The following is a 13,603-nucleotide window of genomic DNA, read 5'->3' on the forward strand; positions in this document are numbered from 1 at the left end:
CCCACGCTGTCTGCCCCGGGCTCCCTGCACCGCCCCTGAACCCGTCCCCGGCCCGCTTCTCCACCTTGGCCCCCAGGCCCTGTCGCCCCGCCCCTCGCCCCGCCCCGACGCCGTCTGCCCGGGGCTCCCCGCGCCGCCCCTGAACCCGGCCTGGTGCCCCTAGCACTTGGAAGGGGTGGGACCGGGGTGAAAGGTGCCGACGCTAAACCTGGAGGCTGGCCAGACGGTTTGTTGGCCTTCGCAAGACCGGATAAAGAGTTTAAAGGAGGCGAGAGGTGGGTTGGCTTATTCCTGTCAGCACCGACGCCGAGAATGTGGAGGCTTGCCTAGATTAGAAACAGGAGTGTCCTCAGGCAGTGGCTGATGTGAGCTGTGGACGCAGGTCTCTCAGAACGTGAACTTTATCCCCCTCAGGCGTTGACTTTTGCATGCTTCGTGTCCTCTCTTACCGAGAACCGGTGGGATCTGCATGTATTTTTGGGGTTTTTCAAATGCACCCAGGAGGGAAAAGGAGACCCTTTTCAGGATGTAAGTGGCTGGCAGGGGCTGGACAGGGCATATCCTGTGGCTGATGAGAATATCCTCATGGTCACTACTAGTTAACTGCTTCCCTGTATTCGTTAAATTCCCAAAGTCTGGAGATGTGTAGGACACGTGGAAGAAATGGTCTTGGGCCTCATGATCTTACACTTAAATGGGGCAATTCTTGGCTTTTGAGTTTTAAAAGCCCAGCACTTGGGGGTTGGAAAGAACACCAAACAGGCATAATAACCTCGAGGGGCACTGAGGAATCAGAACAAGGCCTCCAGCCTGAGGCCAGATTAAGGTCCCCCAGGTTTGGGAGTGAGAATAGGGCAAGTAGGATGTGTAGGAAAAGCCAGAAGAGGGTAACTGTGGGGGGGATTTGGGAGAGGGAGTGGTCCAAAACCTGCTGGATAAGAAGTGGGGATGGCAGGAACCCCGGCGAGGGCCCAGGCAGGCTTCTGCCTTTCCTTGGTAGAACCCCAGGGGAGTCATGAGGCTCTGGGTGGCGTGGAATGTCTAGACAGATGGGCCTGAACACCCATAGCCCAGTGTGATGCTGTGACTGCAAACTGGTCGCTGTCCTCTGAGAGAGGTCTGGACCCCAGGAGGCCCTGAGGTGGGGAACAGAGGAGGACTCAGCAAGTGTAGGATGACAAGTTGAAGACAAGGTGGGAATGAGGGCATCCTGGATAGATGATGCCACCTGTACCCTTTAGATAGGCTAGAATGTGCCCAGGTAAGAAAAACAACCACAGTGAAAACTAGTCTAAGTGGCTCAAACAACAAAACCTCATTTCTCACTCACACTACAGGTCTGCTGCAGATCAGCAGAAAGCTTTGTGCCAAGTCAGTACTGTCCTCACCCAGGGACCTGATGGAGCAGCCTCTCTCTGGAAGGTTGCCAGTCTCTGTGGCAGAGAGAAAAAAAAAAGAATGAGGAGAAGCATGAACAGGCACTTAAAGCTTCCTTCTGGAATTGCCACTTGCTCTTGAGTTTCATTTGCTGGAGCAAGTCATGTGGCCACAGTCATTGCCTTCAGGTGTGTGGGGAAGTACAACCCTCCCTGATGTTTGGAAGAAGGGAGCCAGAATCTTTTCAAGCACTTGCTACCTAAAGACTACCACAATTGCCCAAGCCAGCACAGTCTTGGTGTTATAATCTGACTTATGGTTATTACTCAGGGATACAACTCCAAATTGGCTTAGATTAAGTTTCTGCTGTCAGGCAGAATGAGGGTTTAAAATAGAAACTAAGCTTGTAAATGGAATGAAGTTAAATTTCCAGAACACTCGAATTTGTCTCTCTCCTCTTAGTCATGCCAAATGCAGAAGAGGCAGAGCGTGCTACCCAAGGCTGCAGGACCTGCAGAATAAAGAAGTCTGATCAGAATTATCACCATCATGGGCCAAAGTCCACCAGCAGAGGACATTTCTCACCTTCGGACTAGGATTAGTTTCGCCTGCAGGATGGGAGATTTGGTTGGGAGAAGCAGAGACTGCTCCATCCCAACATAGGATTTGGAGTAGAGGCGAGAACTGGAATCTAGGGTTTTGAGCAAAAGAAGGAATTAGAAGGGCGCTCGGAGCCTGAAAGTTGCAGATGAAAGTGGAAGGTTTCAGAGACACCTGCTTCTGAATTTTGTTTAGTAATAATAACAGTCGCTCTTTAAGAAGCCCCTGCTCTGTGCCAGTGCCTGCACTAGGCGCTTTACTTCTGCCGTCTCAGGATAGCTTGTGAAGCTAGTATCACCAGCCCAGTTCAGAGAGGTTTTGCCAGCCCCGCTCCCACTCAGCACAGTGGTTACAAAGTTGGGACTGGGAGCTGGAGGTCACTGAAGGACAGGGCTGCGATGGAGGTTTCTGTGCTCATCTAAATTCCTGCACCTGCTGTCCCATCCGTTTCATGTCTCCTTCCTCCCCACGTTTCTTTCAGAGCCTGTAGCCCTGGTTTGAGGGTGGTCAAACACACAAAGAGGGGAGTGGAGATGGACGGCTATGGCATTATCCAAGCTGGAGTCGCTGTCGCTTGCTGGAACGCTCGTCCATCCTTAAGCAGTGCGAGAGTCTTTTCATTCGGGCTGTTTCTCCAGGCCTCCTCTCCCTCTCATTAATTTTGATAGGGGCTGCGTGTCTTTCTTCTCTCTTGTTCAGTGCCCTTCTAATCTATTTTTCCACACGGGCCCTCTCCCTGACACAATTTGATTTCCAGGTTGCTAGCAGGCTTCTCTCTGGCTTTGATTTATGTGCTCCTTCCCTGGGCCACATGTCTTTGCCGTACAGATGTGTCTTTGCTACCTTTTCACTGTTCCTTTAAAGACCTACAGATGCTTGGCAGAACGTTGCAGAAATAATGCAGAATAAAAGACGGTTCCAGGGAGCCTGGTGTCTCCGGCTTAATGTAGGAAAGAAGGAAGATTTAGAACTCCTCAGGGTGCAGAGAAAGGAAAGTGAAGGGCAGATTTTCAGCTGCTGATGGAGTGGTTTTTGAACTTCTTTTTATTGATTGCAGGCCCTTCTAAGACAGGCATCTAATGACACGGTTCAGAGGTACGACGTGAAAGGGGAGCTGGGTTTCAGTGGACATCCTCTGGCATCCGGCTGATTCTCCACCCTCATTCTCCCCACATCTGTCCCCCCTCATCCCAAAATATGTCATGTGAGGGTCAAGCACCCATAAACCAGAAACAGCTGCAGGTGGTTTTCGATGTCATGGTTTTATTATTTTATATTTTGTTTGTAATCCACCAGTCGTTATCCATGCCTTTTGCAAACCTAAAATTTTTTCACAGGGACCCATGCCTCAAGGTGGGTGAAAAGTAATTTAGAAATTAAATGGGTTGAGGATGGGGATGCGTGGATGAAATGAACTTCCTTTTATCCCCACTTAGCACAAATTCTTGAGTTTGCTCATATAACTTAAAACAAAGGAACTTAGTAACTTCAGGTAGGGGATGTGGAAGAGTGATGTAAACTGATGAAGAAGCATGTGTTTCATGGTCGTGGCTGTAGATAATGTTTTTTGTTTTGTTTTGTTTTGTGGTGAGGAAGATTTGCCCTGAGCTAACATCTTTGCCAATCTTCCTCTTTTTTTTTGTGAGGAAGATTAGCCCTGAGGTAACATCTGTGCTAATCTTCCTCTGTTTTGGATGTGGGTCGCTGCCTCAGCATAGCTGATGAGTGATATAGGTCTGTGCTGTCCAGGATCCGAACCCACAAACCCCGGGCCACTGAAGCGGAGCACAGGGAACTTAACCGCTACACCACTGGGCCAGCCCCTAGACAACATTTTGAATGAGCTTGCCAAGTTGAAGGATCCTAATAGTGGCATTGCTGGAGACTTTCTGGAGAGCAAGGAGTCGCTTGGGAGAGGAATGTTGGACATTTGATCCAGTAATTGGTGCTAGAGAAAGACAGCCATGCGGAGACCACAGAGTCATTCAGCTCATCACCGTTCATGGTCCCTTGGCAAGGAAGGGACAAGAGATCACAGAGCAAGGCAGCCTCCAAAAAACAAGTCACAGAGCCACCGCAGGGCTAGGACCCACTGGTTCCTGTCTTCCACGTCTCCTGCATTTGCACCACACCTCACAATAATTATAATCCCACGACAGAGGAGAAGGTAAATTGCATTTCAATACTTTACGAAGAGAGGGAAAAGCAGTGGACATCCAGGCATGGAAGAGGTTAACCTTCAGGCAAATGGAGCATTCTGCTGTACAAGTGATCTACTGCTGGAATATTCCAGATAACCTCAGCGCAGAGTTAAGGTGGTGGTGGGGAGGGGAGAGGGAGTGTGTGCTTGACTGGAAGAGGAGGGGTGACTTCCTGCTTGGTTGCCGGGAGGAAGGCAAGGGGCGGGTTTAGTTCTTGGTAGTTACTAGAGTCCTAGTTTGAGGACCGTAGCAAGTTGCCTCTGAGCCTGTTTCCTCATCTGTAAAACGGGAGAAATAGTACTTTCATCCACTCAAAAAATATGTGTTGAGCATATCTTGTGCTGATCTAGGCACAAGGTCCTGATCTCGGTATTAGGGAGAGGCAGTGAACAGAACTGTGTCCTCGCTCTCAGAGGGCTGGAATTCTAGTGCAGGGAAGCAGAAAATGAAGAGCTTTGTGGATGGTATGTCAGATGGTGATGAATGCCCTGAGAAGGGTAAAGCAGAGTAAGGGGCGGAGGGAGGGGGTCAGGGAACGTGAGAGAAGAGGATGTTGGAGCAGAGACCAGAAGGAAGTGGGAAGTGAGGGAACAAGTCAGGCAAGTGTCCGGGAAGAGAGCCAGCTGGCCCAGGGGACAATCACAGAGGCGTAGGGCAGGAGGGCTTGCAGGGTGACAGGGACAGAGGGAGGCGGGAGGGAGAGGTGGCGGGGTCTTTCATTTAGGGGGCAGTGAACTCTTGGCTTTTTGACTCTGAGCGAGGTGGGGAACCACAGCAGGTTTTTAGCAGGGGGAGTGAGTGACACAACTTGACTTACATGTTCAAGTGATTTCCCTGGATGCTGTGTTGAGAATAAACTGTAGGTGGCAAAGAGCAGAAACCAGGAGATGAGCCGGGAGGAAATGGCGCTAATCCACTGGAGAGAGGATGGGGTCAGACAGGGACCCGGATTGGGGAGGGGAGGGGACTGGGGCTGGGGGAGGGGTTGGGAGCAAGCAGAAAAGTCTGCATACACGTCTTTATATTTTGAAGGTAGAGTGGACAGGATGTGCTGATAAGTCGGGTGTGGGGGTAAGAGAAGGAGGGAGTCAAGGATGACTCTCAGTATTTTGGCCTGAGCAACTCATTTTTAGCCCAAAGCTGTTATGATTGTTCTACAATGTGGCAAGTGGTATAGAACGCTGTTGATGAGCGTTGACGGGGGGACCACACAGCCTGGGTTCAGATCCGGGCTTCACCACTGACCTGCTGTGTGAACTGGAGCACTTTACTTAACCTCTCTGTCTCCATTTCTTTGCGTGTAAAATGGTGATGGCAACACTACCTACCTCAAGAGTGAGTGAATAAATGTAAAAAGCTTAGAATGGTGGCTGGCATATGGCAGGCTCCCTATAAGTGTTTGCTGTTGTTCTGTTAAATGATATATGTGTAATGTTTGCATATACATGCATGTGTCATATAAGCTTGGGAAATGCAGTAAATGGTTGGCTGCTGTGTTTTTTTTTCAACAAAAATTTATTGAGGTGAAGGCCACGGTTATGAGGACGTAAACTGAAAAGATTCTACTCCAGCACTCCAAAAGCTCACAACTTAGGGGGGATTTGGACCTACAGACAACAATTTGTGTGTAATAATAGTAAGGATAATTATGCAAAGTAAAATGGGAGCATACAGAAAAGGGGCTACACTTAGGGGTTGTTAAGGGTAGAGGAGGGAGCATATGAACTGAACGTTAAGAGACGAGGAAACAAAGCCCCAAAGAGGTGAAAGGACTATGAAGCCAGATGACTTAACAGCGGTAGATGCAGAAGAAAAACACTAGAATTCCAGAATTCCCAAAAACTGGAGGGCCAGCAGCCAGAGCTGACTTCTCTTGGATTCTCGAGGGGAGCTTTGGACCGTAATAGAGTGAAAAACATTAAAAGAGAGTAGCTGTGAGCCAGTACCCGCCGCGGGGCAGCCTTCTCGATCTGTGTTCATCTGATGAGCCCTGTGTGGAGCTGAGTGGCTCTAAAGCTCATTGGCCTTTTTAATTTTATTGAGGTTAATTGACATATAAAATTATATTAGTTTCAGATGTACCACGTATTGATTTGATATTTGAATATATTGCAAAATGATCACCACAAGAAGTCTGGTTGACATCCATCACCACGCAGTTATAAATTTTTTTTCTTGTGATGAGAACTTTTAAGATTTACTCCCTTAGCAACTTTCAAATATGCAATATAGTTTTATTAACTATAGTTATCATGCTTGCTGTGCATTACGTCCCCAAGACTCGTTTATTTTATAGCTGGAAGTTTGTACATTTTGATCCCTTTCACCCATTTCACCCACCCCCTAACCTCCTGCCTCTGGCAACCACCAATCTATTTTCTGTATCTATGAGCTTGTTTTTTGTTTTTGTTTTTCCCTAGATTCCACATGTAAGTGAGATCATATGGCCTTTGTGTCTTTCTCTGTCTGACTTATTTCACTTAGCATGACGCCCTCAAGGTCCATCCATGTTGTTGCAAATGGCAGGATTTCCTTCTTTTTTGTGACTGAATAATATTCCATTATATATATGTACCACTTCATCTTTATCCATTCATCCATTGATGGACACTTAGGTTGTTCCCATATCTTGGCTATTGTATATAATACTGCAGTGAACATAGGAGCGCATATATTTTTTCAATTTAGCATTTTCATTTCCTTCCAGTAGATATCCAGAAGTGGAATGGCTGGGTCATATGGTATGTCTATTTTTAATTTTTTGAGGAACCTCCATACTGTTTTCCATAGTGGCTGTACCAATTTACATTGCCACCAACAGTGCACAAATGTTCCCTTTTCTCCACACCCTAAGCAACACTTGTTATTTCTTGTCTTTTTGATAACAGCCATTCAAACAGATGTGAGGTGATATCTCATTGTGGTTTTGATTTGCATTTTCCTGATGGTTAGTGATGTTAAGCACCTTTTTGTGGACCTGATGGCCATCTGTGTGTCTTCTTTGGAGAAATATCTATTCTGCTCATTTTTTAATTGGATTGTTTTGTTTTTTTGCTACTGAGTTGTATGAGGTCTTTATATATTTTGGATATGAACCCCTTATCAGATATATGATTTGCAAATATTTTCTCCCATTTGGTAGGTTGCCTTTTTTTTTGATGATTTCCTTTCCTGTGCAGAAGCTTTTTAGTTTGATGTAATCTATTTTTGCTTTTATTGCCTTTGCTTTGGATGTCAAATCCAAAAAATTATTGCCAAGACTGATGTCAAGGAGGTTACTGCCTATGTGTTCTTCTAGGAGTTTTATGGTTTCAGGTCTCACGTTCAAGTCTTCAATCCATTTTGAGTTGCTATTATTTTTGTATAACATAATGTAATACAGTTTCAAAATAGGTGGGAGTTCCTTCAGGTAACTTCCATTTGCATTTCTGTTTCTTTCTTAGTCGAGGTGCCTTGGACTCTGGGTGCCTTTATGTTGTCTTTCTCTCCTTACCTGCCCAACCCCCCCCCCCCACACACACAGTTATACTCTTACACCTCACAGTCCTTCCATGGCACCCCCAAACCCCCTAGGGGTATCTGCTCTCCCATTCCCCAAGTGAAACTTAGCTGGGCCAGAAGAACCACAGTCTAATTAAATCACTGCTTCTGGCCTCCTTTCTCCCTCCTCCTGGGTATCTCTAATTGAGTGTTGTCCTTGCTCCCCACAGTTGAGAGGTCCCCATCCAAACTCATCCTCTGCCCTCACTTGATCCCACTTTTCCCCTTTAATCCTGCCTAGCCTCGAAGCTTTCACGTCCCCTTCAACGCCTTTCTCACCGCAACTTTCCCCCTAGACTGAGGGTTCCCCACTCTGGGAGTCTGGGTGAGGTTTTTCCAAACCACATACTGGCCATCCCTCCCTCTCATACTTCACTCCCATGCCCCATTAAGGCAGTTGCAATGGCCTCAGAATTTGGCCTCCCTGCCTCTAGCCTTTCCCCTCAAAATCCATACTGGGGCCAGAATAGCCTTCTGGGAACCCTTCTCTTCATCTCCCTTGACAGCTGCTTTGGTGCAGCCTCCACTGTCTCACCTGACAACTGCGGAAGCCGCATAACAGGTGTCCCAGAGCTGCTGGTCCCCCCTTCTGGTGCGTTCTTCACACTGTACCAGAGTGATGTTTACAAATTGTAGATGTGGTCAAGTTCTCCCCAGTGATCCATGGCCCTTCAAATCCAGGCTCAGTGCCATGACTTAGGAGACTAGCATGGAGTAGTGCCTCTCTCCCTCTATGCTACCTTCTGCCACCCTCCTCTCTGGCTCCTACCCTCCAGTCCCATCAGCCTTTTTCCAGTCTCTTGAGCTCAGCAAACTCCTTCCTTCTTCAGGGCCTTTACACGAGCATGGAAGGTTCATTTCCCAAATATTGACCTGGCCATCTCCCATGTATCCTTCAGGACTCAGTTCTAATGTTATTGTCTCGAAGAGGACTTCTCTGACCCCTGCATTTCTTTCTTCCTTTTTTTTTTTTTTTTTTGAGGAAGGTTAGCCCTGAGCTAACTACTGCCAATCCTCCTCTTTTTGCTGAGGAAGACTAGCCCTGAGCTAACATCCATGCCCATCTTCCTCTACTTTATACGTGGGACGCCTACCACAGCATGGCTTTTGCCAAGTGGTGCCATGTCCACACCCGGGATCCAAACCGGTGAACGCTGGGCTGCTGAGAAGCGGAACGTGCAAACTTAACCACTGCATCACCAGGCCGGCCCCCTGACCCCTCCCATTTCAGTTAAGCCCCAGCCCCTCATTATTCTCTTATAGGATCTTGTTCTTCTTCTTCATCTGCCTCATTGTAATCTTTAACCAGGTGTTTATTTGTATGGGTATTTCTTTATCATCTCTCCTTGACTCTGCTATAAGCTCTGTGACAGCAGGGCTTATGTGTGGCCTGGCGTGGATAGGCAAACTCATATTTGTTGAATGAGACTGTTGAGCAAATCAAAGAATAAACAAGCATCTCTTTTCTGCTCAGAAACCTTCTCTGGCCCCTACTACATCCCCTAGAGAAGTCCAAGTTCATTTGATCTTAACTCACTTCGTGACCCTTCACAAATCCACGCTCCAGTGACATGAAACTCCTTCTCTGCTTTCCATAGGTCCTGCATGTTTCTGCCTTGATGGCTTTCTTTGGCCACTACTTAAAATACTTCACGAGTGAACGAATGAGTGGCTGGCCCTATGTCATGCCCAGTCTTCAAGACCCATGTCAAATGTCACATAAGCCATGAAGCCTTGCAGATGCCCGAGGCTGGAATGAATTTTGCCGCCTTCCAGCCTTCCAGAGCACTTTCTCTGTAGCCACGTAAAGGCATTTATCGCTTTCTACCTCTTCCTTTCTGTGTGTCTGATTTACCCTACTAAACCGCGAGTTTCTTGAGGGCAAGACCCATGTTCTAATCACCCTTTATCTGCCACCGTGGTGCTTCAGCGACAGCAGGTGATCAATGTAAGCGAAGACAAAAATTATTATGGATTATTGATTCAAAGCGTTTATGATTTTTCCAAGAACTTAAACAGCAGTTCCCTTTAGAGACATGCGGGGGAGCCCTAACCAAGCGAAATGACGTGGGCTGCACTATTTGGATTCGTTTCTATGTTATTTTAAAGATGATGGGCCCCTTTGGAAGCCTGTCTCACTGGTTATATTGACCAGCTGTGGATGACAGGAAAGAAATGTAAAGGATGATTTCATGGGCGAAGTAGGAGAGTTAGTAAATCGATCTGAAGACAATATCTGTTCAGAGAGACAAGGCAAGACACAACTCCTGTGTTCTCTGAACCAGGAGCCCTGTGATCGCAGACTGTGGATAGAACATTGGTATCCTGGGCCTCCCTAAGAAGAAGGACTGGGGGTTGTGCTATGCACTGAACTGTGTCCCCTCACAATCGGTCTGTTGGAGCCCTAACTGCCGTGTGATGGTATCTAGAGGTGGGGACTTTGGGAGGTGATTAGGTTGAGATGAGGTCATGGGGGTGGAGCCCCATGGCGGAATTAGTATTCTTATAAGAAGAAGGAGACCAGAAGTTGCTCTGTGTCCTGTGGGGCACAGTGGGAAGGTGACTGTCTGCAAGCCAGGGACAGGGATCAAGAACCGATCATGCCAGTACCCTGGTCTCCAGCTTCCAGCTTCCAGACCACGAAATAATAAATCTCTGTTGTTTAAGCCACAGGGCCTGGGGTGTTTCATTATGGCTGCCCGAGCTGACTAAGTCAGGCTGTGTGCAGGGGACGGCTGCCTTTCAAGCTCTTTTCTCTTTCATAGAGAAACTGATATTCAGATAAGAAAATGCTGAAACCTACATCAGGAACAGACAGCAGGATTTCAGTCCCCTATCAGATCTTCTGATTTGGTTTTCTTAAAGTATTTGTGGTGTTGTGAAGACCTGTCTTAAGTATAATAAAAAAGTGCCACTATTCTCTTCTTTTTTTTAAGATTTTATTTTTCCTTTTTCTCCCCAAAGCCCCCAGGTACATAGTTGTATATTTTAGTTGTGGGTCCTTCTAGCTTGGCATGTGGGATGCCACCTCAGTGTGGCTTGATGAGAGGTGCCATGTCCACGCCCAGGATCCGAACCGGCAAAACCCTGGGCTGCCGAAGCAGAGCTTGTGAACTTAACCACCTGGCCACAGGGCTGGCCCCCACTATTCTCTTCTTTTATATCAGCATGTTGGTGACACATCTCTTTCATTAGTTTGTTTGGACCAGAATTTTATTCCTGTTTTTGAATGTAATCCATTCCATTCTTAATGTTGGGACATTATGTTGGAAATGGGCAGTGAGAGCTCTGTCACCTGGGCTAAATTGAGGGGTTTTTTTCTATTGGTCTAAATGTGCAAAGCATTGATTATGATTAATCCAGGGATGTCTACACAACAATAGCCACTGTACTGCTCCCTGAGCCCTTTGGCATGCCTGGATATACATGTGTCGAACCATGGCTCACCTAGTCCCTTGTCACTACTCCCTGCTGCTGTAAGGCTTTTCTATTTTTAAATTTACATGTTTATTTATTTGGAAAAACTGAATTTCAGTAAGCTGAATGCATTGGCAGAATTCAAAGGCACCTAATGAACGCAAGACCAAGGTGCAATTTAAAGGGGTTTACGAGCTGAAATGTGAACTCCTTTCCCATCCTCGTCCCTCCCCATCCCCACCCCCCACCCGCCTAACCCAGCGCTTTGTGCTGTTGTGTGCACGTCTCTGTGTGTGGGTGTCGGAGCGTAATTGCATGTGTGTATAAATTAAAGATGGGCTGAGTTTCACAATCTGGGTCAGTGATGTAGCCACAATAACATGTGAGTTTCTCCTCCCTCACCCTCCTACTTGGAAATCACAAGGATCTCGGGGAAGGCTCTGAACTTCCACAATCCAGGGAATTGATGAAGAGGGACCAAACCCATAGTGGCTAATCGTGAGAAGTAGAGCGGTCCCAGTTTATGTCTAAGTTATACATGTTTTCTAAATGTGTATATTTTATAGCATGTGACATAAACTTGGAATAATATGGTGTGACGTTTTGCCACCTGCTTTTTCCCCTAATATATTACCAATATTCCCGTGACACCGAATATTCTTCTACGAATGACTTTGATGGCATCGTGCTATTTTATCATGTAGTTTTACCATCATTTATTTAACCAATCTCTCTTGACAGACTGTTAAGTTGTTCCTAATCTTTAGTATTATACATAATACCACAAGGAGCAACCTTTTGCATAAATCTCCCTACAGGTCTCTGATATATCTCTAGGGCAAATTCCTAGAAGCAGAGTTGCGAGATCAAAGGATATGAAGATATTTGATGGCCTCTGGTACTTGTTGCCGAGTTGTTTTCCAGAAACACAGTTCCTCTGCTCTCTCAGGTGTTTTAAAGAGAAAGGGTGTGGCTTTGGATCAGACTTAGAAATCACCTGTTGATATGGTTGAGTTTGCTCTTCGAAGATTAAAATGCCCACCGGATGCTTTACATTGTACACATCCATCCATCCAACTTTGTAGAATGGACAGTTTTTCAGGTGTTTTTAAAACTTCCTATGTGTTTGTAAGGGAATGTGGCAGAGACGGAAAGGGCAGGGGTGAACAGGGAAATCAAGTATCACTACAGCTTTACTGCATTGTTTAACCATTCCAGACCATTCACAGATTGATTAGCAAAAACTCCAGAGAAAGACCCAAGTAACTTTGAGGTTAGATTATCATTGACTTAAGAAACAGTGTTTTACAAAATGCCTATTTCAGTAATTAGATGATCTCAGTAACTTATGCCCCTTTGTAACACAGGAGATGTGGTCTTTTTGCCCAAGGGACCAAAACAGAACATAGCATTGTCTCCTCTCTCCCCAACTCACGGGAAAGGGGTCTCTTTCTTTTTTTTTTTTTTTTTTTGCACTGTCTTTTGTATATGAAGGAATGGCCTGTGACCTCCCTCAGGCAGATGTCCCCCTTGACTTTTTTTAGGTAAAAGTGTTGCTCATTTCCTTCTTTTGCATTCTGTCTGTCTTCCCCCTGCCTCCCTGCCATCACCACGTCCATCACACCGTTATCATTGGCTTCCACCATTCTCGGCATAGTGTAAAGGGATGTGAACCGGGCCTGGAATCCAGACATCCAGGTTCCAGTAATCTCGCCTCTCCAGATGTGTCTACTCATCTATCAAATGAGACTGTTAAGCTAATTGAGATTGTTAAAGAAAAAATCAGAGCTGGACAGTAGTTAAAGCAGTAAAAACAAATTTTACTCAGTGCTATTGCAATAGGGGAAAGAGACCTCCATATAGAACCGAGTTCATTTCTGAAGACAGCTTGGGCAAGTGGGAATTTATAGCCAAGGAGCAGGGTGGGTGTCTGTGGATGGGAAATGACTAAGAAGAAACATCAGGGGTGAACTGGCCTAACAGGATTCTTGCTGAGGGCAACCAGGGTGATCAGACATGGCCTGGGGATGGTGGAGGGCCAGGAACCCGATCAGATATTGAGGGTGATCAGGTATGGAGGATGGGGGAATTCTAGCTAAACCAATTTAGCAGGTTTCTTGCTAAAATTAGACAATGCATAGACAAACATGGAGTCCAAAAGTCAAGACCTGGTGGAAAAAGAGTTCAGGGAGCCTGAGTAGAGTTTGGTCAAGGATAGAATCTTTGTCAGGATGTCTTCAGACTGTGTCATGAGAAGCCCTAGGGGTTCTGAGGAGGGGCCTTAGGACTGTGGATTGCAGGAGGGTGGTGCTGAGAGGCCCCGTCGACAGCCCCAGTCTCCCGGTCAGCCTAACAGCTCCACTCTTGTCTGCAGAGATAGATTGGGTTCTATCCAAATTTGTTTGTTTATTGAAATCAGTAGAACCCTTTCTTCAAACTTTGAAGACCATTAAACCAGCAGATCTTGG

At 46.4% G+C, this 13,603-nt stretch overlaps 1 protein-coding gene across 3 annotated transcripts in view; it reads left to right on the plus strand.

Moving 5' to 3' along the window:
• The first annotated feature begins 91 nt into the window (after positions 1-91).
• The window catches only part of USP6NL (USP6 N-terminal like), a 256,318-nt gene continuing 242,806 nt past the window's right edge, over positions 92-13,603 (plus strand). The window contains exon 1 of one of the 3 annotated variants that reach the window (XM_070255365.1): positions 92-275. The gene's annotated coding sequence lies outside the window, so the exon portion shown is untranslated. The remainder of the gene's footprint in view (positions 276-13,603) is intronic. The other 2 variants (XM_070255360.1, XM_070255362.1) reach the window with 2 other exon arrangements.

This window comes from Equus caballus, chromosome 29 (assembly GCF_041296265.1).
Source record: "Equus caballus isolate H_3958 breed thoroughbred chromosome 29, TB-T2T, whole genome shotgun sequence".
NCBI classification, from domain to species: Eukaryota; Metazoa; Chordata; class Mammalia; order Perissodactyla; family Equidae; genus Equus; species Equus caballus.